Here is a 27,866-nt window from a genome sequence, read left to right as displayed (position 1 = left end):
TCCGACGTGTGGTTTTTGAACGTACTGTACAATGTGTGTGAGAACATAAATCGGGCACTCTGAACTTTTACACCATGTGGTTCTGTCGTACAGCTGAGCTAGAACCGAGTACAGTGATTGAAAATATCATACAGTGTCTGCCCAACTTCAGTTTGAATACTGCCATGAACACTACTGTCCAGTAGAGGGCAGTAGAGACCTTGAAAACTTGCCAAAACAAATTCCAGATAATCTGTGTTGCTACTGGCTACGTTTAAGATGCGTAGAATTTAATAAACGCAAACACAATAACGTCTATAAACCCAGAGAATATATTCACAATTTTAGGCACTAGAATTTAATGCTGTTGTCTGTGGACCCTGATCAGAGTGTCTCAAATCATTTCTCCTGTCGTGAATGTACTGAGATTACCCTATCACCCATAATCTACCTGGACACAGCATGTCCACACTAAAACCTTAAAAATTAGCGCATTACTTTAAAACTAAAACATATATCTGATATTTTCACTTCATAAAACTTCAGATGTGACGTTAATTTAAATAACTTGTCCGAAACAAGTTTCGTTAAAATTTGAACCATAAGTTAAAAATGTATGCCTCTGGATGACTTGGGTGATATTGGCCATGTATCAGTATGGGGTTAAAAGAAAGAAATAAGTTTTTTTGTTTGGTGACCAGTTCCCCTTTGTCTGCAGAGGATAGAGCAGTATCTTCTAGAAGCAGCTCTTCTCTGTTTGCAGAGAGTAGAACTACACATCTGTTCACCTTTGTTTACCACGTTAACGGTCTAAAAATTATCTGACAAAAATTTATCGGAAGATAATTAGTCCGATAATCGTTTTCAAAGTTATCTGAAAAGATAATCCAATCATGAAAACTTTATCTTTGATAATTATCGGTTATTGGAACTGTGCCCACCACTGCCCGTGGGTGGCATGTATTTTTTTTTCACAGCAGCTGCCCAATGTGGTTACACATGCTCCTGCTGCTCACACTGTGTTCCCACTGAAATGGTTTCATGCACAACACCATCGGGTGCAGGAAACCGTCGCAGTAGGTTCGTTCATGCCTGTCCGTTGGCTCAATGTTTTCGTGGTTCGCTCATACAAACTGTTCTGCCATGATACGCCCTGATTTGTACTTATTTGTACTATGTGTGAATGGCCCTTAAGCAGTGTACTCATACTTGTTCATTGCTAAGTTTGTCATTTTTAAAAATTGCTTCATCATTTATATACACGTACACATGCATTGATGTATAAATCAAAACCGTAAGTCAAAACTGCTTTATTTTCCAAGACCTCTGCCTCATGGCAGCACTGCTATATGCTGTTAAGGAATAATGACTTCTGCACAAAGACAGAAGTGCTGACTCCTTGTTTGGGTTTGTGATTACTTTTGATGCTACCAGAAGTGATAGTGGTTTTAAAACTCAAAATAGGCTTGTTAGTAAAATCAGCTTTTTAGTAGTTGCAAGTGTACCAGGGGTGGTGGCCAAGTGGTTAATGCGCTTGGTTTCAGTGCAGAAGGTTCCAGGTTCAAATCCCACCCCTGCCACATTTCTCCATGTAATGTGGAGTTGCGTCAGGAAGGGCATCTGGCGTAAAACCTGTGCCAATTCAACATGCAGATCCACCTTGGATTTGCTGTGGCGACCCCGAGTGCAAACAAGGGAGCAGCCGAAGGGACTTTTTAGTAGTTGCAAGTGTACTGCAGATAATAACCGAAAGTTATTGGTTAGCTGTAGCTTCCAATAATTTTTTTGGGTGGTTTATCGGTTTAGCTTCATAAAAGATAACTTTTCAGTTAGCTGATTAGCTGTTATCGAAGCTAACTTTTTGGTTAGCTGTGCCCACCACTGGGATCATGTTCTCTTCATGTTCACGTGGGTTCCCTTTGGGTGATCAGACTTCCGCCCACATCCAGAGACATGCAGGTTTTTAATTTGAAACTCTAAATTGAGTGTACACAATAAAATCACCACTGTTAAATTAACTCTGCCAGTGAACATAAATTTTTGGAGTATGATGTTAAATTTGTCTCATTAATACTTGCAAATGCACAGAGGGTGATTTGCAAATATCCTTTGATTTGTACACGTGCTTTGTGATCCACAAACACAAATTTCTGATTTGTAACTTGTGTGTGGGTTTTTACAAATGAATGTTTATTTGCAAAACTGAAAATTCTGTTTGTGAAGGGTGATTCAGCATACTCACTTGACTAAAAAGCCACCGAAAGCCGTCTGAATCTTCTGAATGGTGGAAGACATGTCCCGTGAGACTTCCAACACGGACTTGCTTTTGTTCTCCGCCATTGCAGCTTCGTCCCGACGCACGAATTCTGCCGTACGTCTTTCATTACAAAATCTCCTTTAACAGTGGAATGTGCCTAATGTGCCTAAAAATGGCTATGCCCACCTCTTTCGCAATTTCTCTGGGTCACACGACGTCCCGGATCAACACAGCCTTCACTTTGGAAATGATCTGGTCATTTCAGCCTGTCGATGGCCGCTCGGAGCGCGGCGCGCCCTCAGCCGCTGTGGGCCGTCTTTAATCCGGTTGTAATGGTCCTTAATTCTTGTGATGCCCATAGAATCTTCACCGAAAGCTATCTGAATTTTCTGAATGGTTTACACCTGGCTGTCTCCCACAGTTTCTGAAAAAAAATGATGCAGCGCTGCTCCAATCGTTCAGACATTTTCCTGACAATGAAAATCCGACGAGGGGGGAGGATCATTGCTTACTCAAAGCCTGCCCACAGGCGAATGATGCAACTGACAGGCGTGAAAAAACTCACACATGCGCACGAAGCTTCAAGCTTGGCTGATGCAAACGCACATGATTCAAATCCATATAGTTTTTGCAAAAAATAAAAAGGTCCGTTACTTTTCTAACAGACCTTGTATTTCATCCTCCTGTGGAGGACATTTGTAAACCTGAATATCTCCCACCCACTGCATTTTTTTTTTGTCCTGGTAGTCAAGAGGCTATTGTAATTTTTTTTCATATACATTATACAAGTGGTTTATCTTTATAAAATACAATCTGTATTAAATTCCAGCAAAAGGAGGTGTATATTATTTGTCGAGGGTAGTAATAAATACCCTTCCAGATTCATTTGGAGTTGCTGAGTCCCAAGACATGGATCTAATGAAGAAAAAAAACAATTTTTTGCAAAGCTAAAATTAATGTACAATAGAAGGCATGCTTAAACAAGGGGGGGGGGGGGGGGGGGCTGTATTTGTCCAGGTTAGTAAAGCCATACTGCATTCATCTGGAGTCAGTCAGTCATATCCAAAGTCACGCAGGTTAGGTGGATTAGAAACTTTAAATTGTCTGCAGGTGTGTGTGCAGGTGTGAATGTGTTTGTTTGTCTATATGTGGCCTTGCGACAGACTGGCGTCCTGTCCAGGATGTACCCCACCTCATGCCCTGTGACTGCTGGGATAGGCTCCAGCCCCCTGTGACCTTTAATTGAAGTAATTCCACATACAAGCAGCAATTAATCTACAATTATTACTTGTTTATCATAACAATGGCACACATCAGAATTAGGACAACACATATGCATTTGACATTGTTTATGTGCACTAAACTTGAAACAGTCCGTTTTCCAATTGAGGCAATGTGGGTGTGTTGTTAGCCGCTGCAACTGTCAAGTCACGCCGCCTGCCAGCTTGGGAAGAACAGGGGCCTGCTGCAGGGGGGGGAGGGGGGGAAGAGAAGTAAAAGGAGAAACTGGAGCATGCTTCAGTCCATGTGTAAGTCAGTTATTGTCTTTGTGGGTTGAGATAAGAATGGAGCCGAATATTCTCGCCAAGGTCTGAATAAATTCCTCTGGAGGTAAACAGTGGGCAATTGACATTGAGGCTAGATAGTCTGTAGTGTTGCAGCTGAGCAGTGAAAAATACTTTTTAACAGTTCCACTTGAACAGCCAAATCCCAATTATGAATTAAGAATATTCCCAATTATGAATTAAGAATATTCACCGGCCTCCGAAACCTTCAGCTTCAACTGCAAGGCACGCATCAGCTCCAAGGTGTCATCCAATTTGCGTCTGAGTTCAAGAGTCAATGCAGTCTGAGAATGCACTGCCTTGCCAACCTCGTTAATCATGACGGACAAGTGAGGGCCCGTGGTTCTTGATGCCGCCGTCTTGCCAATTTTCCGGTAGATCAGGGCAGCACATAAGTCAAAAAGTACCAGCCCTGCTGCCATGAGACCAAAAATGAATAAATCCTCGACATCCTCAATGGAGAAAGGCGCCAAGCATGCCACACGCCAGGAACTCCAGGAGTCGAGGACATAGCCCGCAGGATACGTTCCATCTGGGCAGGCAGGATCCCCCGGTCCTGACCTCCTTGTAGAAAAAATGGTGTCAATAGCGTTCAGAGACCAGCTGATCAATTCCATGGTTAATCCAATAGTAGTCCAATAGATCCAGAATCCAATATAGTTTTTGAGGAATTCACAGCCTGGTGAAGTAGGGACTTGAAGGTTAAAAGCAAAGAGATAAGGGAGAGTGGAGGAGATGCGACCGCCCTCGTTGGAGTCCCAAGACTATAAGCTATTTTAAAAAATGTGTGTCTGAGTTTCCAGTGCTGTAATACCCTTCTGTACTGGTTTAGAGTCACTGGGACTCGTGTGAAATGGAAAGTACTGAAAAAAATGTCTATTTTCAGTTTTAAAAATTTTATATGAATTAGAAAGTAGACTAAAAGCCAGTAAAACAGGTGTGTGTGTGTGTGTGTGTGTGTGTGTGTGTGTGTGTGTGTGTGTGTGTGTGTGTGTGTGTGTGTGTGTGTGTGTGTGTGTGTGTGTGTGTGTGTGTGTGTGTGTGTGTGTGTGTGCATGTTAATCAAAATTGTGATTAAAAGTTTGGGTGGGCCTCAAATGATTTTGAGATTTCAAAGTGGGCCCTGGCATTCTTAAGTTTGGGAATGGTTGGTTTAAATAATCATGTTTCTCTCTCTCTGACAGGTGGGTTTGTTAGGATACAAATGCGAGGCTCACACAAACAGCTCTGGATGTAGAAACACTTTAGTGGTGAGGATAGCAACGGTCAGTACACGGGAAGGCAGTCCAAAAAAACACAGCAGCAGTACAACAATCATCAGGCTTTGGCGAGGTCGGAACAAACAGGCAGGAGGTCGAGAACACAATAAGGCAGGCAGGACTAGCTACTGGCTATTGATAAGATTTTATCGATATCGATGCCATTATCGATTCGGCTCTGGTTCCTTATCTAACACCCGGTTCCTTATGGAGCAAGATTGTTGCAGCGGTCCTGCACCAATGTTCAATGCAGCTGAGGAAGAAACTATGGCAGAATGCCTGGTAGAAATGGCTAAAAGGGGAATGGGTCTCATGCCCAGTGAATTTCTGGACAAAGTGCAAAGAATAATCGTAAAAGAAAAGCGGAAAAAAACCCTTTCAAGGACAGTCGCCCAGGATATAAATGGTACTATTCATTCATGGCTAGAAATGACCACATAGTGCGGTGTTGAAAAGAGGTCGTCTTAGAATTGAGTCAATCAAAACTGACAAAAGATCAGGTAGATTTCTAGTTCATTAAATTCATGAACTATATGGTTTCCCTGGATCTCTTGGACAAACCTGCATGTGTGTACAATGCGGATGAGAGTGGTTTTGTCATGGGCAGTAAGGCGGGCACAGTTATTGGACCTGTTAAGTCTGATGATTCCAAATCGCAAGTACCTCATGTGTCTGGTGGTTCATCCAAGGAACGATTAACCACAATGTGATATAATGCAGACAGGAAAATGTTACCTCCATTCTTGATTTACCCATGACCAAAACCTTCTGGCTGAAATCCACTGAATGGAGCATTAAAGGGCACCGAAATTGAGTACACTAATAAAGGATGGATGGATGCAGATACGTTTGGAAAGTTTATCAAGTTCTTTGATAGGCACGCAAGTCAGGAACATCTGGTTAATCTCCTTGTAGACTCCATCAGCAGCCACATTGATTTAGAGCCCTTTATGTATGCCAAGGAGAGAGGTATTGAGCTCTACTGGCTGGTGCCAAATGCTACACAGTTGATACAGCCAGTAGATCAAGGCATATTTGAGCCACTTAAGAAATCGTGGTACAAAGTACTCAGAAGCCACTACAGATAAAACCCAGGAATTAAAGTCACCAAGGCTAACTTTGCTGGTATGTTGAAGGTAGCCTATGAAAACTTCTACAATCCATGCACTATCATAAACAGCTTCAAAGCAACAGGAGTATACCCAGTTGAGCGAGCACAAATAGATGATGATGCTTTGAAGCCAGGCCTGACTATCAGTTAAATGACAGTGCCAGTACATTAGTTGATCAGCAAGTCGATAAAGCTAGCTCAAATGATGAGATGATGAAAGCTAAGGGAGCCTTGGAAGTGTATGAAAGTGTCTTGACCACACCTGTACACCTGAAGTATAAGCAACACATTGAGGAAAATTATGATGTTGTCATCGGTGCATCACCTGGGTTTGATGCATATCGGAAGCTGGTGAGAAAGAGCCAGGGGAAGACTTCACCAAAAGCAAACACTGCTGCTTTCGATTTGTTGGCTAATGTTGCCCTTGCCCAATCACCTCCAGGACTGAATACTCTGAAACAAAGTACAAATACCTCCAGTACCAGCACTGAGACATCAAAGAGCACATTAGATGTCAATTCCCTTTCCTCTGTGCTACAAGAGTCCCTCATCATTCCAAAGGCAAAAGAACTGGCGACGGATGGTTAATACTTTGCCTGATAACTTAACATCCAATGAAGGAATAAGACAATTAGCACTAAAGCAGCTGGAGTTCACACAGAAATGAGCAGAACGTGAACGAAAAGCGAAAATAACATTCTTGAAACAGATGCAGAAAAGTGATAAGCCATCTAAGAAATCTGTCACTTTTGATGACAATCCCTTAACTTCAAAGGATACTGAGGATGAGGAACAATGTATTGTTTGCAATGTAAAATGGTCTCAAGATCAGGACATGAGCACTGAACGCACATAAGTAGAGTGTGCCATGTGTGAGAAGTGGATCCATGATACTTGCATCCCTGAATGGGTTAACACAGATGGCCTAGAGGAAGAGGACATTGACTTTCTCTGCCACAAATGTTGCAACTGAGTGGGGATTCAGATGGTTAAATTATAGGGGATTAAATATTTCTGTTTTGTGGGCTTCTGGGGATTGATCAGTTAATACTAGTACATGAAAAGCTGTTTTACAACTGTTTTGTTTTTTTTTTGTATCAATGGGACTTGTAAAGAGAATGGAAAAATGTGGGAAATAAGTTTACTTTCAGATTTGTTGGGACAGGTGACCACATGGCATTAGTTTCAGATTCCGTCAGTTTATGAACTTTCTTAAACATACCTGTTGCTGCATCCAATGAATCAGAATCAGAATCGCCTTTATTGTCATTGTAATTTACATTACGAGATTTGAGTACAACTCCAAAACGAATGTATCATCATGCTTTCACCTGTACAAATTTGAGAACTAAAGTTATTTCCCCAACCTCCTAAAGTTGTTTTCTGTTTTTTTTTTTTGTTTTTTTTTTTCAGACAATGCACATTCACAACTGTGTAATCAAGGGGTACCATTCATACAAAGTGAGACCTTCGATGACCAACCCCCCAACAACCTTACGAGTTGATAGGGAGTACTCAAATATTAAAGATGAGTCCGCTGTGGTGACCCCGAACAAAACCGGGAGCAGCCAAATGAACAAACAACAACAGCATGTCTGGTGTGGGTTCCAGAGCTGAGTACATTCCCAGCTCATATGCATAAAGACATCATTGATAAGAAACGAAGGCTCCTGCTAAAGGATATTGCAGGTCTCCCAGTAGGGCATGTCCCAAGGGGACTAGCTAGAGCTTTTTGACAGATTATTGACAAAGATTCTGAGGCCAGCATAACTGCAGTGGCAACTGGTGAGCCAACTCAGAGTTTCTCACCGTGGCCACCAATGCTTGAGCAAGGGGGAGGAGTTGTTATTCCATGTTCTTTTACTATCAAATGTTCAGAAAGGTTCATGAATATTGCAGAAAATTGGGTGAAAGAAGCTGTTGAAACCATGCCTGAAAAAGAAGTAATTTCTGTATTAATTGTATAAGCAGATGTCCCCTCTATGCTGCTGGTGTCATTACTAAAATGTTGGGTTTTTTCAGTGTCTGATAAATTTGTGATAAGATAAACTTTATTGATCTCACAGAGGAAAAATTCACATGTTACATCAGCTCTTCAGAAAACACACAGGGTGGGTGCAAGCAGAGGAAAATGTTCATCAAACAGCATGTGCAAGATAAGTAATAATAATAATACTTGTAACAGTACAAGACATAAGAAATGAAGAAATGAGGTAGAAATAGAATATGTATGTATATACCAAATCAAATCAAATCAGTTTTATTTATATAGCGCCAAATCACAACAAATAGTTGCCCCAAGGCGCTTTATATTGTAAGGCAAAAGCCATACAATAATTACAGAAAAACCCCAACGGTCAAAACGACCCCCTGTGAGCAGGCACTTGGCGACAGTGGGAAGGAAAAACTCCCTTTTAACAGGAAGAAACATCCAGCAGAACCAGGCTCAGGGAGGGGCAGTCTTCTGCTGGGACTGGTTGGGGCTGAGGGGAGAGAATCAGGAAAAAGACATGCTGTGGAGGGGAGCAGAGGTCAATCACTAATTATTCAATGCACAGTGGTGCATACAGAGCAAAAGAGAAAGAAACAGTGCATCATGGGAACCCCCCAGCAGTCTATGTCTATAGCAGCATAACTAAGGGATGGTTCAGGGTCACCTGATCCAGCCCTAACTATAAGCTTTAGCAAAAAGGAAAGTTTTAAGCCTAATCTTAAAAGTAGAGAGGGTGTCTGTCTCCCTGATCCGAATTGGGAGCTGGTTCCAGAGGAGAGGAGCCTGAAAGCTGAAGGCTCTGTTGTGTGGGCCACCTGAAGAGGAGGTACTGCTGGCCCAACACCAGAGGCGCCCTGCCTGTTGTCGGGTTTCAGGCACCAGAGGGCGCAGCCGCCTCTCAGGAGCTCCAGGAGCACCGGTACTGACAGCTGTCAGTCATCAGCCATCATCACCACCACCACCAATAAAAGCCTGGGAGAATCATCAGAACTTTGCCGAGTTATCAGCTTACCCATCAGGTAAACATTCTCAGCCGTTCTGTGCTGTACGCACACGTTTTTGCAGCAGAGGTTTTTGCAGTCGTTAACCTTTTTGAACACTTGCAGCTTGTAGCCGAGTTTGTGGAGGTTGGAGGAGTTGGCATCTCCACTCCTCACTTCAGACTTTGATTAAGTGATTCATAAGTACGTACGTACTCTGTGTTCCTGTGTTTGGAGGTGGAGGTTTTTCCCTCAGGAAGGAACTGTATTTTGCTGACTGTTTGCTGGGTGCACACACACCCACCTTTAACCTGTGTCTGTTCCTGCCAGCAGTACCGGATCTGACAGCTGGAAGCAGTGGCCACCTGGGGACTCAGGACTTGGCGGCTCCGGTGTGTTGCAGGTCTCCGTTGGCGGTGGAACCTCATGGGTCCCGGCTCTTCTCTGGATAGGCGTCTCCTACCCTCGGGCCTGCCCACACGTCATCTTTTGTGTAGATTGATTGACAGACTAAAAGCATATTTGGTTGTTGTGCACATTTGCAGAATAAATTGTTATTTATTCGGACTTCCTATTGACCGTTCATTTACGCCACCTGTCGTGGGTCCGTGCACTTCACTTTCCCAACAGGCTCTGCCTCCCATTCTACTCTTAAAAACCCTAGGAACTACAAGTAAGCCTGCAGTCTGAGAGCGAAGCGCTCTATTGGGGTGATATGGTACTATGAGGTCCCTAAGATAAGATGGGACCTGATTATTCAAAACCTTATAAGTAAGAAGAAGAATTTTAAATTCTATTCTAGAATTAACAAGAAGCCAATGAAGAGAGGCCAATATGGGTGAAATATGCTCTCTCCTTCTAAACCCCGTCAGTACTCTAGCTGCAGCATTTTGAATTAATTGAAGGCTTTTCTGGGAACTTTTAGGACAACCTGATAATAATGAATTACAATAGTCCAGCCTAGAGGAAATAAATGCCTGAATTAGTTTTTCAGCATCACTCTGAGACAAGACCTTTTAATTTTAGAGATATTGCGCAAATGCAAAAAAACAGTCCTACATATTTGCTTAATATGCGCATTGAAGGACATATCCTGATCAAAAATGACTCCAAGATTTCTCACAGTATTACTAGAGGTCAGGGTAATGCCATCCAGAGTAAGGATCTGGTTAGACACCATGTTTTTAAGATTTGTGGGGCCACGTACAATAACTTCAGTTTTATCTGAATTTAAAAGCAGGAAATTAGAGGTCATCCATGTCGTTATGTCTGTAAGACATTCCTGCAGTTTAACTAATTGGTGTGTGTCCTCTGGCTTCATGGATAGATAAAGCTGGGTATCATCTGCGTAACAATGAAAATTTAAGCAATGCTTTCTAATAATACTGCCTAAGGGAAGCATGTATAAAGTGAATAAAATTGGTCCTAGCACAGAACCTTGTGGAACTCCATAATTAACCTTAGTCTGTGAAGAAGACTCCCCATTTACATGAACAAATTGTAATCTGTTGTGTGGGCCGCTGAAGAGTATGGCCTTGCCTTACAATATAAAGCGCCTTGGGGCAACTGTTTGTTGTGATTTGGCGCTATATAAAAAATTGATTGATTGATTGATTGATTGATTATAATACAGTGCCAACCAGATATTTACAATGTTTTCAGTTAAAAAATATGGTGATAATCGTCTTAATACCAATAACATAAAATAATAATGATAACAACAATAATAATATCTATAAAAACTGCAACAAAACAACATAATGATGGTGGTGAAGATGTTTATGATTATTATCAAAGATTTAAACAGGTTGCTTGCATATCTGCTTCTGCTGTCACTTTCCCTAGATTAACGCTTTTTCAGTGTACTTCAGTGTAAGCACACTGAAGTACATTTGAACCATCCCTACTTAACCTTAATACATTTTTCATAACCTTCAAGTTTATATTATGAACTTAAAAAGACATTTGGATAAGAGTTTGTCATGAATTACATGCTGTAGAAGGCTGAAAATGGTTATTCTCTTAAATCCAAGTTTTTAGAGTGGAGATATTTATGGATTCAATGTCTCCCGATCTTATATACTTCAGGACACTATAAAGTACCTCTGATAAAGTTTTGGCACTTTTGGAAAAAAGTGCATGATTCCCCTAAAATGTGTCCCTTAGCCGCCGGACTAAAAGGTAAGAAAAGTAGCTCAGCTCTCAATGGTTTGCAGGCCAAAGTTAAAGCAATAGCCCCCAGTGCAATGTTTGTGTATTGCTATGCACACAGACTGAATCTGGTTCTGTCTCAGGGGGCTAAATGCTTATCTGAGTGCAGAATATTTTTTGCATCACGCTCTGGGTTTGCCACATTTTTCTCAAAATCCACAAAGAGGATGTCTTTTCTTGAGTCTGCAGGCTGTACACGGTTGCCCAGAAATGCTCCTACTCGATGGAATTTCACATCACGGATAGTAAGCACTGTGGCAAACAATTATGATGCCCTCCTGAAAACTTTTGAGATGATCATTGCAGATAAGTCCATGGATGATGACACATTAGACTGTGCCAAAGGCCTTCTGATGAAACTGGAGGATTTTGAGTTTGTGTTCATGTTGTACACATATGAACAAATCTTCTCTGAGACTGATGTGGTGTTTGACATTGTCCAGCAGAGAGCTATGGATGTTCTGTACTGCAAGAAAAGAATTGAGTCTCTTCTTGCTTTTGTCAAAGAGAAGAGGTCAGAGGGGGCTTTCCAAGCTGTTTATGCCAAAGCAGCAGATCTCACATCAGACCCACAAACTGAGCCCATGAGAAAACGCTGTCTGTCACAACTACAGGATCCCAAGGAGTGCTACAGAAATCTGTACATGGCCATCCTAGACAATCTCAGAGCAGCTACCTCGGCGTTTTGCAAATTTGGAAAGTCTGCACTTCTTGGAATTGGTCAATCCGGGGAAATTTGATAAGATGAGACAAGTGTTTCCAGAGGAGGCATTTCAGAGTGTCCTGAAAAGGTTTGGCCAGTTCTTTGATTCAGGGAGACTGAGGTCTGAACTTCAAGTCCTATATTCAAACCAGGACTTGCAGGGCAACAGGGGAAAGCTATGTGGTTTCTTGCTGTTTCTGAAAGACATGGAGTTGGACAGTGCAATGCCTCAGGTGTACAAACTATTGTCATTAGTGGCAACGATTGGAGCTACATCTGCAGGTGTAGAGAGGAGCTTCTCCTGTTTAAAGCAGCTCAAGTCTTACACCCGCAACACCATGGACCAAGGCCATTTAAGCAGCCTAGCTCTGCTGGCCATTGAGAGGACACTAGTCAAGTCCCTGGAAAAGACGCCTTGTTGGTACGACAGGGTCACAGATCATTTTCTTGAAAAGGAACAGAGGGTAGAATTTACATATAAATAAACCGGCACATTTTATGATGTAGCCCGAAATTGAGCTTCCCCTTCTTGAAAGACCAGCATCCGCCACTGGTGTGGTAAGAAAACAATGTAGTATATTTTGTGTTAAAGAACAGAGTACCACAAGTACCAGTTACCGTCTAAGACCAACCCATCTTAATCAGGTGTAATGTTTGACAAACCAAGTCTAAATAATTTCCAAAGCAGAGATAAATATAAATGACTAATCCAGGTCTAAATCACAGATATATCTAGGACTGAGCAGGACTAAAGCCACCAGTGTTACCAGTACCAGTTTGAGAGCCACAGGTGTAGAACATTAGAAGAGTTCCTCCCCTTTGGAACCAGTCTCCTAGGTCCTATAATTTTGTAACAATGCAACAATGTTCTTGTCTCCTACAAGTAAACAGCACAACAGTCTACTTAACCGATGACACCAATGTGGCCATCTTTCCGAATCAAGATGGTTACTTCAGTTCAAAATGTCTGGTTGAGCGTAGCCACTATGAGGTTCACGGTGAGTGCACAGAGGCACCTGTGGCAGGAACCCCAGACAGCTCACTCCACCCCCATAGATTTTCTTTTCACCGGCCATCCAGTGTTGCAGCAAGCTCTGTTTCCACCAACAGGGCCAGTGGAAGAACTCTGCTTGCTAAAGGTTTTCAAAGGTAATATTTTTCTGTCTTACTTTGGGTTTGAGTAACAAGTAACATATTTCCAAAAGAGTTATGAAGTAAAAACTGTGAATTGTTAAGTTAGATATATGCATCTTTAGGAGCATCTACATTGCAGACTTAGCAGATGGGAAGCTTGAAACGAGCCAGACCCTAACTGTACGCTTTTCGGAGTTTGAAGCGACTGTTGATGGTATCCTGTCCAAAGTGAAGGAGGCTTTTCAAACTGAAGACACCATTGTCTTAACTGATGGCCAAGGAAACAAAATCATGGACTCTGAAGGGACCAGAGGTAAAGTTCAAAGATCTATATATATATATATATATATATGCATCATATATGCACATGTGATTTTCTTTCACCAAAACATTAAATCTGGGCTTGCATCTAAGATGTACCTTCTGGCAAATTGTAGGTGAACTTTCAAGTCTTCTATTTAATAAAATCCTCCTCTGTACCACTTCAACATGAAGCTGTATAACTGGTGATACAAAATGCAAAACTTGCACTGTGCACAATTTGTCCAAACACAGCCACAGAAGCCTATAACTTCTTCTGGGTTCTCTGGGTGTCTTGGTGGCTTTCCTCACTCTTCTCCTTCTTGCACAGTCACTCAGTTTTTGAGAACTGTCTACTCCACACAGATTTATCACAGAGTGCCATACTGTTTGTATTTCTTCATAACTGACGTAAATAAAGTTCAAGACATATTCATTGACTTGCAAATGTTCATGTATCCATCCCCTGACTTGTCAGAATAAAACTGGCAATCAAACTGATTATTTACAGGTATTATACCAAAGGGGCTGATTACTTATGCAACCTATCATCTTGGCTTTTATATTTTTAATTAATTTATATCAAGTTGTAAAGATTTACTTTCAGTTTGAGTTTAAGGAAGATCATTTTAGAAATTTTTATATTGAGAAGCCTGATTTACTTTTTGTATTCGAAATGCCATAAACAAATTTAAAAGTGTGAAATAAAGGGGCCGAATACTTTTTCAAGGCACTGTATGCACATCTGGCAGTACAATATTAATTACTTTTCATTCAATTTTCAGGTACTGTTGATGACCCTATGGTTACATCCTGTTGTAACAGCATTGTGGCCTGCAGGATCTGCCTTGAACAGTGGAAGAACAACTCTGAATTTTGTCCAAAATGCCGAGCCAGTGGAATTGATGTGAACATGCAAAGACTTATTGGTCTTAGCGAAGTTTTCACAGCACTACAAAAGATACTTGAGTAAAATGTTACCTTTACTGTTGTGGCTTGTTCAGGCACTATGTTTTTAGAGTTTAAGTGTTTTTATACCAGTTTTATTGACCCAGCCGTTAAAAGTTCATACAGCTCTTAAAACATTTAATGGGTTTTCATTACAAGTCTTGCAAATATTGCTACGTTTGATTAAAAAACAAACTCTTGCTCATGTTAACACATTTGAAGAATACTGTTTAGGCAACACTTAATGATTGCTTACTTTTTTGTAATCAAGTCAAACAATAGTATATATATTCAAAATAAAACATTCAAATGTCATGTTGTTTGATTGCCATACAATTACAGTGAGTTTGGAGCCAACTGACAACAGCTTTCGACAACAACTGATGTCAATGTAACATACTGAGTAACTGTGTTAATTACATAAACAGAGAAACATTACTTTAGAGAACTATTTACATTTTATTGGAAAAGCTGCTCGTGTACAGTCAGCTATACATTTCAGCTTATTATAATATGCTTTTATTTAAAGACAGCATTGACGTGATCATCCATACAGGGCTGAAACAATTGGATCAAACCACTAAGAGCAGTAATTAAGCCAAAACTATACACACACACACAAAAGAAGTAATAAACCGGTACACTAATGACCTTTCATTTCCAATCTATCAGGTAGAAGCCTCAAAAGCCTCACTAGCTCAAATGGTTTTATCTACCCATGGTTGAATAAAAAAGAAATCTACTTATGCCCCTCGGAATCCAATTATGAAAAAAACAGTTGGTCAATTAGCAAAATCATTATCCCTTGCCCTACACCAATATATTGACAGGTGGAGCAGTTCTCCAAGGAGTCAACCTACAGACACCACCTTGCATGCTCTTGTAGTTTCTTAACTTGTTCCTCATCCCTTTAATTTATTATGAATTAATAAACAAAACATTCATTTCATAAAGTTCTTTTCTCGCATCACCTCAACTACAGATTAAACTTAATACAAAACTAAAAGATTTAAATATGCATGTACGTATTAACCAAAACACAGCACAAGGAAACAATATTATGACATAGTAGAAAGCTCAGATAACTTGATTTAGCAGAATATGGCCCCTTTAGCTGAATCTCTGCGTAACATTAATAAGGTCCAAGAGGGCATTTTGAAAGGGAACAAAGTTATGGTTTGCCACTTCATTAAAAATAATTGAGATGTCCGGGTAGTTCTCACTGAACAGTTGCTCAGCATGATCCATGTCCTCCTCTGCGGTGAAGGGAAATGCACCAAACTCTGATGCCCATGTTAATGATGAACCAAGTTCTTCTTCATATTGGTTGGCCACAACAGCAGCACTGGGCAGGAGCTCCTCTGTTACTTGTACTGGACAGCCACCTGCAGCCAATTCATTGGGAATTCCAGAGCCTGAAATTTTTTTTTTTTTTTTAGAATGTCTTATCATGAGACTTCAAATTTTACTAATGAAATAGATGTACACACCGGGAATCGTGTGAGCATTCCATGAATTCACCACTCTTTCAAGCCCTATTTCACTCAGCTGACAGGTCAGTTGAGAAGTACAGTATCTGGTTAGTGGATCATTCATTGAAATTGATTCTTGGTCTTGCAGCTGTACAAGAGCCTGCTTCAGAGGATAGTTGACCCGGTTGTTGACCTCAGGCCAAAGCCTTTCCACTCTATGATTCTTTAAAAGAAAATAAATGTTTGAATTGGTAGCAATTGAAAAATTAAAACGTGTAACTTTAAAATATTTCTATTTTATTATTAATTTGTTTGCATGCTTTTTTTTATTTTGTATTTACATATTTTATTCTTAGACCTATATATTTTTGGTATCCAGTCTTGGCAGCAATTAAGAATTTAATTGTGCTGGGAAACATGTTTCCTTACTGTGCATGAAAATAAAAGCTTTGAATCTTGAATCTTAAAAGTACCGTAATTTTTTTTATTGAAAACTCACTCTCGTAGATGTAGTCTGGCGGTATGCTGGTTTGCTGGTATCATGTCTAAGCTCTGCAAGTTTTTCTTGCACGTACAAACACAAGAAGAATTCTCTCCCATGGTCGACCCTAACTTGATCCCAGAGGCCATACTTGATCACTGCAGGTCTGCAATAAAATTGTGTAACAAACAAAACAAGAACAATTACAAAGTAGAAAAAAGTATGCCGTTGACCTTCACCTTGTGTGTGTGGTGATATTGTGTGTGTGTTGTACAAGGAAGCACATCCTCTTGTGACTTTAACGATGTGTATAGCAATGCTGAAACTAGATAACAATGGGTAACATATGTATTTATTTACCTGTAAACTTCCTCATATATCACCAAGTTGTTTTTCACTGGCATGGTGCTTTTTGATACTATTTTATTACTGTGTCCATCTACTGCCAAAACATGGGTCACACCAAACATGCCCAACTTTTCGTTCTGATCCATGTGAAATTTTTGACCCATATACTCGGCTTGATATGGGACAGGATTCAGATTCCGGGCACCCTTAAAAGAAAAGAAAATATTTTTTATTAAGCTTTTCCTCATTAATAGCTTAGTGGCAGACCTCATTAACTGCCACTGGTCTGATGCCACAATGGTCAGAGCCAATAGTTTGCCCAGAGTAAGACTAAAACGGTGATGCCACATATACACTACATATTTGTTACAAAATATTCTGTGGTATCGCCATCATAAAAACATAAAAAAGAGGTTTAGTGACTAGCAGGGTCCCAGCAGGCACGAAAACTGAAATCAAACATATTATTTTACCTTGATAATTCAATCAATTTAATTTCAATTTATTAATTTATATAGCGCCAAATCACGACAAAGTCGCCCCAAGGCGCTTCCCATATTTCAAAACAACAAATTAATCTAAAATCAAAATTAAAAGCAAGAAAAGCACAGTAAAAAGATAAAACACAGAAGAATAAAAAGAAATTACAACGCAAACACAAACAGATTAAAAAATTAATGATAAGACAGTCTAAAAAAGTGGGTCTTCAGTCTTGATTTAAAAATCTCCACCGTGTCAGACTGCTGAATAACAGCAGGTAGATCGTTCCAAAGAGCCGGACCACGGTAGGAGAAGGCTCTATAACCCACAGACTTTTTGTTCATCCTCGGAACACACAGAAGCCCTGCGAACGCAAAGGCCTCGCAGGCACGTAGAGCTTAACCAAATCCGCCAGGTAGGAAGGTGCCAGTCCATGAACAATTTTATAAACCAACCTTGACCTTTTATTTAACCAGGAAAGTCCCACTGAGATTAAGAATCTCTTTTTCAGGGGAGTCCTAGCCCCAATGGGGAACCTATTGTACATGTTTTTAGTGGTAGGGAAAACCTACGCAGACATAGGGATAACATACAAACTCTACACAGAAGGGCCCCGACCACTGGTCCGGGAATCAAACCCTCTTGCTGTGAGGCAAGAGTGCTAACCACTGTCCCACCACTGTTCCACCAAGCCCCAAGCCTTGAGCTCAGGTGCAGATTATTTATGCCAACTGTTATTTTAAAATTAAACTTAATGCCAATTAAAGGTAAAGTTCACACACGTGGTCAAGTGGTTGACATCTGCCAGAACAATCTTGGTTATTCCTAATTTGCATATTTAATAGTTGAGTTAGAACCTGGTTAGCATGTCAACGACCAAGGACAAGGCTCAAAAACTCGGCTAACCACCCCGGTGTCATGATTTTTTCAGTTTTATATTTCATTGGTCACACCTCTGACAGAGAGTGTAAACGCTAGCGAGATTACCCACTCCGCTATAATATCAATCAATCAATCAATCAATTTTTTTATATAGCGCCAAATCACAACAAACAGTTGCCCCAAGGCGCTTTATATTGTAAGGCAAGGCCATACAATAATTATGTAAAACCCCAACGGTCAAAACGACCCCCTGTGAGCAAGCACTTGGCTACAGTGGGAAGGAAAAACTCCCTTTTAACAGGAAGAAACCTCCAGCAGAACCGGGCTCACGGAGGGGCAGTCTTCTGCTGGGACTGGTTGGGGCTGAGGGAGAGAACCAGGAAAAAGACATGCTGTGGAGGGGAGCAGAGATCGATCACTAATGATTAAATGCAGAGTGGTGCATACAGAGCAAAAAGAGAAAGAAACAGTGCATCATGGGAACCCCCCAGCAGTCTACGTCTATAGCAGCATAACTAAGGGATGGTTCAGGGTCACCTGATCCAGCCCTAACTATAAGCTTTAGCAAAAAGGAAAGTTTTAAGCCTAATCTTAAAAGTAGAGAGGGTGTCTGTTTCCCTGATCTGAATTGGGAGCTGGTTCCACAGGAGAGGAGCCTGAAAGCTGAAGGCTCTGCCTCCCATTCTACTCTTACAAACCCTAGGAACTACAAGTAAGCCTGCAGTCTGAGAGCGAAGCGCTCTATTGGGGTGATATGGTACTACGAGGTCCCTAAGATAAGATGGGACCTGATTATTCAAAACCTTATAAGTAAGAAGAAGAATTTTAAATTCTATTCTAGAATTAACAGGAAGCCAATGAAGAGAGGCCAATATCCGACTCACAATTTGATATCAGTCAATAAGCAGCACGTGCCAGACACTCGAAATAATATTTTAATCATTATAGCTGTCACTGTTAACAAATTCTCGCTCCACTTACCTCACGTCGCAGGTCATGATAGGGCTGATGAATATTTTTTAAGATTTTCCCAACCCGACCTTCTCCCGCCCGCACACCTTCGGAAGACAAATACCCTGTCATAAACTTGCGCCCATATGAAGGTCCAGTCTGTAGAAATATGATTAAAAATGTATAAAACACTGTGTAAAATGTAAACTGCCATATATTATTATTAATTATTATTATAAGATCAATAACAACCCATTTTACCTCGTATATTGAGCGAAGCACAGCCATCTCCAAGTCTGCTTGCGAAATGAGCGTTTTACGTTTTAAATTGTGCCAAGCACAGAATCGTCTAACGCTCATTTTGGAGCATTTATGGATCCCAATCTCCTGCAGCGTTGCGGAGATTTCGGCGTGTGTTTTGCCTTGATGAAAAAGCTCTTCAACTAAGCCGGCGTGTGCTTCCAACGATGCCATTGTGCGCGAAACATCCAGACACAGGTGTAGAAATACTACTTCCGGGTCAAGCAAGTCGACAAAAATAAAATATTAAAATGAAATCCTTACGTTGTAATGCCTTTTTCATTTTGTTTGTTTGAACTAAACATAAAAACAAAAAATGAAAAATCAAACCATTATTCGTTTTTTCGTTTTCAATTTGAAAACAAAAAAATGGAAAAATGAATCGTTTTTTCATTATTTCATTTTTCATTCTTAATTGAAAATCAATTGAACGAAAGGTACACGGACCTCTCAGGTCCCCCTGTACTCATCTCCCATTAGTGCATGGGGCCCCACAGCAGCTGCATCCACCTCTCTGAATGCTACCCATGCAGTGTTTGAGTATGAATCTTCTTCCCACACTCAAATCCCAGTGCATCTACAGCCCCATATTTCACTCCCTCCAGTCAGCATGTATCCTGATATGGTCCCCCAAGCCACTCTCTTGCCTCCGTCTTCCAACCAACACATGTATGCACCACTAAATACTCCTGTCAGAGCCACAGCTACCCCGAGCTTCCCACCAACAGCTTATGGCGGTTTCCTGCAGACTCACCAGGTGAAGAATGTACAAGTCTTCTCTGGTAATGCTGATAAGTAAGATATTTATAGAGGACTGGATCCGTGACATGCAATACCTCCTGGAGGCAATCGAGCTCCCCGTTCATCTCCGCTTTTCCACAGTGGTGCGGCACCTGAGCGGTGAGGCCAGAAAGCTGATCCTGAACCTACCCCCGCCCCCCCATGACCAAACTCCTGAGAAGGCATTCCAGGAACTGAAGGCGGAGTACGGTGACACACAGGGCTCCTTAGACCCACTCGCTGACTTCTGTGAGCGTGGCAAGAGGGCAGGAGATTCCACCTGCTCTTATGCAGCAACATTGCGAGATGTAGAGAGAACCCAAAGAGGTGGCAAACCTTTCCCTGATCGTGACAGTAAACTCACCCGACAGTTCTTGGGAGGATTTAATGATGAGGAAGTCTACAGGAGGATTGCTCCAATGAAACCCCGGCTTTTGAGCTTCAGGGAGCTGCAAGATGAGCTCAGAAATCTGGCGAAAGAAACAAAAAAATTCCAGCCACATAATAAATCCAAGAAGACCTATGCTCAGGTCCAAGTTGCATCAGACTGTAATTTAAATTTGACGTCAGAGAAAGCTAAACATACATCAGAGTGGTCAGAGCTAACGGAGCTGGTCAAGAAATTAGCCCTGTGCCAAGAGGAGCAGATGGCTAAACTGACTCACCTTGAAATAAGAATTGCTGCACCCTTCTTTGCCCCTGTCCCCCCACCGAAGGTCCGGCCACTCCCCACACCCACAACCCACACTTTAGCTGTCACATGCTACCGGTGTGAGAAGCAAGGACATATAGCCCGTGTCTGCAGAGTAGCTTTCCCAGATCCCAATCAGACATGCCTATGACACCTGCAGAAGGGACCACAGCCGACCCAGCTCGGCCTTTAAACGGCTAGAGCCCATGGGCAAGCTACAAGACCCACCACTGCAGGTGAATGAGAGTGGTGATGGAGGAGAGGGTACCCCCTTAGTGGGCCCCAGGAATGAGGGCGAGGTGGAAGTGAACGGAGTGAAGTGCAGGGCGCTCTTTGATTCTGGCTCTCAGATAACCAGTATTACACACAAATACTGGACCAGCCACCCCATCCTCCAGAACCAAAAGCTCCAGCCCTCTAAAATTCCCATTGAAGGTGCAGCTGGTCAGAGTGTAACCTACCATGGTGTCCTGCGCATTAGCTTGAATGTGCTGGGGAGAGAGTTCAAGAATGTGCCGGCTTTTGTTGTAACTGACTCAGAGTATCGCTCCTCTGTTCCTCTCCTTGTGGGAACAAATATCCTCCGTGCCTCCAGAAACAATCTCCAAGCTACTTATGGCCAACAGTTTCTCCACCGGGTCAAGGAGAGCCATCCAGAGTGGTACACTTCCCTACTGGAGATTGGGGGCACCGAACAATGTGATGAGGACGACATAGTGGGCCCTGCTGTGTACACTGACCATAAAGTAATCATTCCTGGAGGAAAGGAGATGGATTTAATGTGCAAGATAAAAGCTGGCCCACAAAGAAAGACTTACACTGCAATGATTGAAAGCCACTCCTCCATGCATCTCTCTGAAGGCCTCTTAGTTGCCAAAGTCCTTGCTGATGTAAAGAGAGGATGTGCCCCTGTTAGAGTGATGAACCGGTCCCAGCAAGCTATTACCATCAAGCCTCGCACACATCTGGCCAGAGTTTCCCTGGTAGACAGTGTTGTGGACTTTTCAGACAAAAAGCAGGCCAAAGGTCACAAGAGTGAGGGCAGAGAGGTGTGCATGAGCCTGGACCAGGTTGTGGCAAGTTGTGGTGGATCTGAGTGAAGCAGCAGTCAAGAATGAGCACCAGCGCTCCCTCCTTACAGATCTCATGGAGAGGAATGTCGGTCTGTTCTCCCAGCATCCCATGGATTATAGCCACACAAAGACAGTGCAGCACGAAATCCGTTTGGTTGATCCTAAGCCCTTTAGGCTCCCTTATCGCAAAATCCCCCTATCGCAGTGGCAAGATGTGAGAAAGTTGTTGATCGAGATGGAGGCTGCAGGAGTCATCAGGCCTAGTAAGAGTACATATGCATCACCTGTAGTAGTCGTGACAAAGAAGGACGGCTCACTAAGATTATGTATTGACTACCGAAAGCTAAACTCCTGCAGCATGAGAGACGCTTTCCCCCTGCCCAGAATAGAGGAGGCCCTGGAGGCTCTGGGGCAGGCAAGGTTCTTCTCTACACTTGACCTCACATCAGGTTATTGGCAGGTGGAAGTGGCAGAGCATGACAAACACAAGACAGCATTCAGCACCCCAATGGGGCTGTTTGAGGCCAACCGAATGCCCTTTGGACTGCAGAATGCCCCCTCCACTTTTCAAAGACTCATGACTTGCTGCTTTGGAGATCTAAACTTCACTCACCTCTTGATTTATCTTGATGACCTCATCATATTCTCTAAAACCTTTGATGAACATCTAGAGCAGGGGTGGGCAATCATGTGCCATGAAGGGCCGAAGCACTGCAGGTTTTCCTTGCTACCAATCACCTCAGCAGGTGATTTCATTAATGTTCAGGTGTTTCAGCAGGTGATTTCATTGACAACCAGGTGTTTATGTTCAAGAGAGAAGCTCATCAGCAACCCACCTGCTGAGGTGATTGGTTGCAAGGAAAACATGCAGTGTCTCGGCCCTCGTTGCCCACCCCTGATCTAGAGAGACTGCAGCTGGTATTCGATCGGCTTCGGGAGCACGGCTTGAAGTTGAAACCTTCCAAATGCCAGCTGATGAGGCAGGAAGTGCAGTATCTGGGTCATTTGGTGTCTGCTGAGGGATTCCGAACGGACCCGGAGAAGATCAGCAGGGTTAAGGACTGGGTGAGGCCCACAAATTGCAAAGAAGTGCTTAAATTTCTGGGGTTTGCTGGATATTACAGGCGGTATGTTAGTGGATACTCTGCCCTAGCTGCTCCCTTGTATCGCCTCACTGCCGGTGACCCCAGAAAGAAAAAAAAGGGGTGGGAGAAAAAACCTGGCATCGGACCCACCCTTTTTGTGGACTGATGATTGTGAGAAGGCTTTCCAGGCCCTGAAAGAGCGGCTCACGACCGCTCCAGTGCTGGGCTATCCTGATTACAGCCTGCCTTTCGTGCTCCAGACGGATGCTTCGGGGGAAGGGCTTGGCGCTGTCTTGGTTCAAGTCCAGGGTGGTACAGAGAGGGCCATAGCCTTTGCCAGCAGAGGTTTGAGTCCCGCTGAGATGAGGTATCCTGCACACAAACTGGAGTTCCTCGCTTTAAAATGGGCGGTGACAGACAAATTCTACGACCACCTATATGGGTATAGATTCTCAGTCCTGACAGACAATAACCCGCTCAAGTATGTCATGTCCTCGGCAAAGTTGGATGCTACGGGCCAGAGGTGGGTATCTCGGCTGGCAGCCTTTGATTTTGATGTCCAGTATAGGAGGGGCCAGAGCAATGCTAATGCTGATGCCCTCTCCCGTATGTCCAACCAAGAGGTCACCGAGGTCCTACAAACTTGCCCCCAGCAGGTAAGGCCCAGTGGACCTGGGCATGGCCGGGGACAGCACATCCAGGACCCAGTGGGCCCCACAAGCCAGAGCACATCTGCGCCAGACAGACCCCAGTCTGATTCTCCAACACCTGATGAGCCCTACAGAGATGTGGGGACGGAGTCCCTGCCTGCCTTGACAAAACAGGAGATCCGTGCTGGGCAGAAGGACGATCCTGCTATCGGCCCTGTCCTACACTATAAGAGTCTGAACCAGAAACCAAGCCGCAGTGAGAGGGTCAGTGATGGTGGGCAGGTGTGCCTTCTCTTAAAGGACTGGAGGAGGTTAGTAATTAGAGATGGTATCATGTACCGGCGCGTCCGAGACTGCCAAAGGGGAGTAGTGGAGCAACTTGTACTGCCAGAGAAGCTGCGTGAACGGGTCAAGACAGCTCTTCATGATGACTCGGGGCACTTAGGTTTTGAGAGGACTGTGCAGATGATAAGAGAGAGATTTCACTGGCCAAGGATGTCTCAGGAGATAAAGGCTTCGTGTGAGCAGTGTGAGAGGTGCTGCCTCAGAAAGACCCCCACTGCAGGTGTCAGGGCTCCTCTGGTCAGCATTCACAGCAGTGCTCCCATGGAGCTTGTATGTATGGATTTTCTGACTCTGGAGAAGTCCAAGGGTGGAATGGAAAATGTCCTCATTGTCACTGACCACTTCTCACGCTATGCGCAGGCATACCCCACTAAAGACCATCAGCCAAGCTTGAACCTTCGTGCGCATGCGTGAGTTTTTTCACGCCTGTTGGTTGCGTCATGAGCAGGCTTTGTGTGAGCAGTGGTCCACCCCTTTTGTCGGATTTTTATTGCGAATAAATGTCTGAACGATTTGGAGCTTTGCTGCATCAAATTTTTTCCAGAAACTGTAAGAGACCTCCAGGTGGACACCATTTGGAAAATTCAGATGGCTTTCAGCGACGATTTTATGGGGATTATACAGATTAAGGAGTGCTCCAGCCGGTTTAAAGACCGCCCACAGCGGCTGAGAGCGCGGCGCGCTCCAAGCGCCGATCGACAGGCTGAAACCCCGCTGAAACAACCAGATCATTTCCAACGTGAAGGCTTTGTTGATCCGGGACGTCGTCTGACTTCCACAAAAAAAAGGCAGAAGGCGTGGACATCAGCACTTTTTCGGCACATTCCACTGTTACAGGAGTTTTTTTCATGGAAAGAGGAGCGGAGGGATGCGTCAGGACGTTTCCGCATGGTGCAAAGCAACGCCGTGATGAAGCCCATGCACAATTTCGCGGATATTCACACGACTGAAAAGCAACCGAAAGCCGTGTGAGCCATCTCAAAGCCGTCCTGTGAGACCAACACGGAGGTGGTTTTGTGCCGCGCCATGAGCGGCACGGTGGCACATCCCTCCGCTCCTCTTTCCATGAAAAAAACTCCTGTAACAGTGGAATGTGCCGAAAAAGTGCTGATGTCCACGCCTTCTGCCTTTTTTTTGTGGAAGTCAGACGACGTCCCGGATCAACAAAGCCTTCACGTTGGAAATGATCTGGTTGTTTCAACGGGGTTTCAGCCTGTCGATCGGCGCTCGGAGTGCGCCACGCTCTCAGACGCTGTGGGTGGTCTTTAAACCGGCTGGAGCACTCCTCAATCTGTGTAATCCACATAAAATCGTCGCTGAAAGCCATATGAATTTTCCGAATGGTGTCCACCTGGAGGTCTCTCACAGTTTCTGGAAGAATTTGATGCAGCAAAGCTCCAAATCGTTCAGACATTTATTCGCAATAAAAATCTGATGAGAGGGGTGGACCACTGCTCACACAAAGCCTGCTCACAGGCGAATGATGCAACCGACAGGCGTGAAAAAACTCACGCATGCGCACGAAGGTTCAAGCTTGGCTGATGCAATCACACGTGATTCAAATCCATATGGTTTTTGCAAAAAATAAAAAGGTCAGATACTTTTCTAACAGACCTCATATACAGTGTAGTACTACAGAGAAATAAGTTGATCTTTTGTTATGAGAGCTCTTGCAACACAGCACATTTATGCTTTGTCAGAAATAATGTGGAATCTCAATAAACTTATTTCAATTTAGCAACTTCTTAATGACCATATATGGACCAAATAATGCAGGTTTGAAGGTATTTAAAAACACGTGATTTTTTTGCTCATAAAAACGTATAACAGTGCCTTTCGAAACTAAGTAAATTCTCATTTAATAAGTATAATATCGTGTTCAGAACGCATTCTCGGGCACAGTGTGTATCATTCTGCATTAGAAGGGCTCCAGCCAGATGCCAGAAATTCCCCCAAAGTGACACAGAGTGTCGTGATCCAGAACTGGGCAAAGTGATCCATTTCCGGCAAATATTTGCACCACACATAATGTGGCTTCACACTTTAAGTAGAAGGGCTACCCCACCTTGGGGGAGGTGATGGTCTAGTGGTTAAGGTGTTGGGCTTGAGTTCAGAAGATCATGGGTTCAAATCCCCACCTGACTGGAAAATCACTAAGGGCCCTTGGGAAAGGCCTTTAATCTCCTATTGCTCCCGGTGTGTAGTGAGCGCCTTGTATGGCAGCACCCTGACATCGGGGTGAATGTGAGGCATAATTGTAAAGCGCTTTGAGCATCTGATACAGATGGAAAAGTGCTATAAATGCAGTCCATTTACCATTTACCCATCCAGACTTTTTCAGCCAGATAACATCCAAATACCCAATACAACAATATCCAATAAAGGACATTCAGCTGCATTATTGCTCCGTATAGCGGGACTTTAAAAAAGGTGATCCGGAACTGGGCAACTGTCTGTATATGAACAGGACTCACGTTGCAAATGGAGAGAGAGAAAGAGAGAAACTTTGCACATAGAGGGGAGAAGTTGGCTCCGTGTTGCTGGAGAATTATCAGGAACCATTACGCACAGTCAAGAATAAGAGTCCGCGTTGTTGCGTGCTATCGCGTGTTGTTACTCTGTAACAAAGACAACAGACAGTGTTTGACATAAGCAGGACTCTAAAAAGGAAGCAAATTGCAGATTTCTGGCATTTTTACATAAAACAAACACAATAACAACATCTATAAACCCAGAGAATATATTCAGGAGAGTTTTAGGCACAATATACAAAAGGGTTTAATGCTGTTGTCCGTGTGGAGCCTGTACTGAGATTACCCATAATGCAACTGGACACAGCATGTCCACACTAAACCTTCAAAATGAGTGCATTACTATAAAACTAAAACATATATCTGATATTTTCACTTTATAAAACTTCAGACGTGACATTAATTTAAATAACTTGCCCGAAATTAGTTTGGTTAAAATTTTAACCATAAGTTAAAACTGTATGCCTCTGAATGACTTGGGTGATATTGCCAGCACATCAATATGGTGTCATCTAATCTGATAATGAAAACATTAGCTTTGATAATTAGCGGTTAGCGGATCAGCGGAACTGTGCCTGCCCTTGCTGCTGATTTTATTAATGTGCCACAATCATGAGAAAACTTAAGAAGGTGAACATGCTGAGGATTTCCAGCTGGCAATTGCGAGTGTGTTCTGTGCATGAGGAGTGAAAGGTGGACATGTCTTCTCGCTGGCCATCCAACCGTGAGGAGTTAACCTGGATGTGGAAATGTTCTCTCGCTGACAGTCAGTGAGCAGAAGTTAATGGACTTTATATTTAACTTTCTACAATCTTGAGAGAACTGGAGGAGGTGAAAGAAAGCTGCAGAGGTGATGGTGTGCACGATCCATGCATGAGAAGTGTACATGGCCATGTCTCCTCTCTGGTGATCTGTCTGTGAGCAAGAGTTAATGGACTTTATTTAACTTGCCACAATCTTGAGGAAACTGGAGGAGGTGAAAGCAAATCAGAGCTGCATCTGGTGGTCGCGATCCGTCCGTGAGAAGTGAACGGTGAATGTGGACATGTCCTCTCGCTGACGATCTGTCCATGAGGAGTGGATGTGGACATGTCCTCTGAATGCGGAAGCTTGGCTCACATCTTCTTCCATGGTTTTGAAGCTTCACTGCCAGCAAAGTCCAGAGGGATGATTAAAATCTATCAAACCAGGTATGTACTGATAAAAGGAGTTTTCACCCTGGCATGTAGAACTGCGGAGGCTTGGTGTATAGTAGTGCAGTGTTGTGTAGATTTACATACAGTTGCAGTGTTTTATAGACTTGCTTAAAAAACTGCGTAATTGTACTTTCTGCTTCTAGTGCTCTACGCCAAAAAAA

The 27,866-nt window shown here is 42.9% G+C and overlaps 1 long non-coding RNA gene across 1 annotated transcript; it reads left to right on the top strand.

Annotated features, from left to right (window-relative positions):
* Positions 1–24,113, top strand: LOC117513239. The gene is made up of 3 exons (XR_004561504.1): positions 1–11; positions 13,151–13,154; positions 23,867–24,113. It is a non-coding gene; the product is annotated as an uncharacterized LOC117513239 (long non-coding RNA).
* The last annotated feature ends 3,753 nt before the right edge of the window (positions 24,114–27,866 follow it).

The sequence above is a fragment of the Thalassophryne amazonica genome, chromosome 7 (genome assembly GCF_902500255.1).
Source record: "Thalassophryne amazonica chromosome 7, fThaAma1.1, whole genome shotgun sequence".
Classification (NCBI taxonomy): domain Eukaryota; kingdom Metazoa; phylum Chordata; class Actinopteri; order Batrachoidiformes; family Batrachoididae; genus Thalassophryne; species Thalassophryne amazonica.
This window is presented reverse-complemented; position numbering and strand designations above follow the sequence as displayed.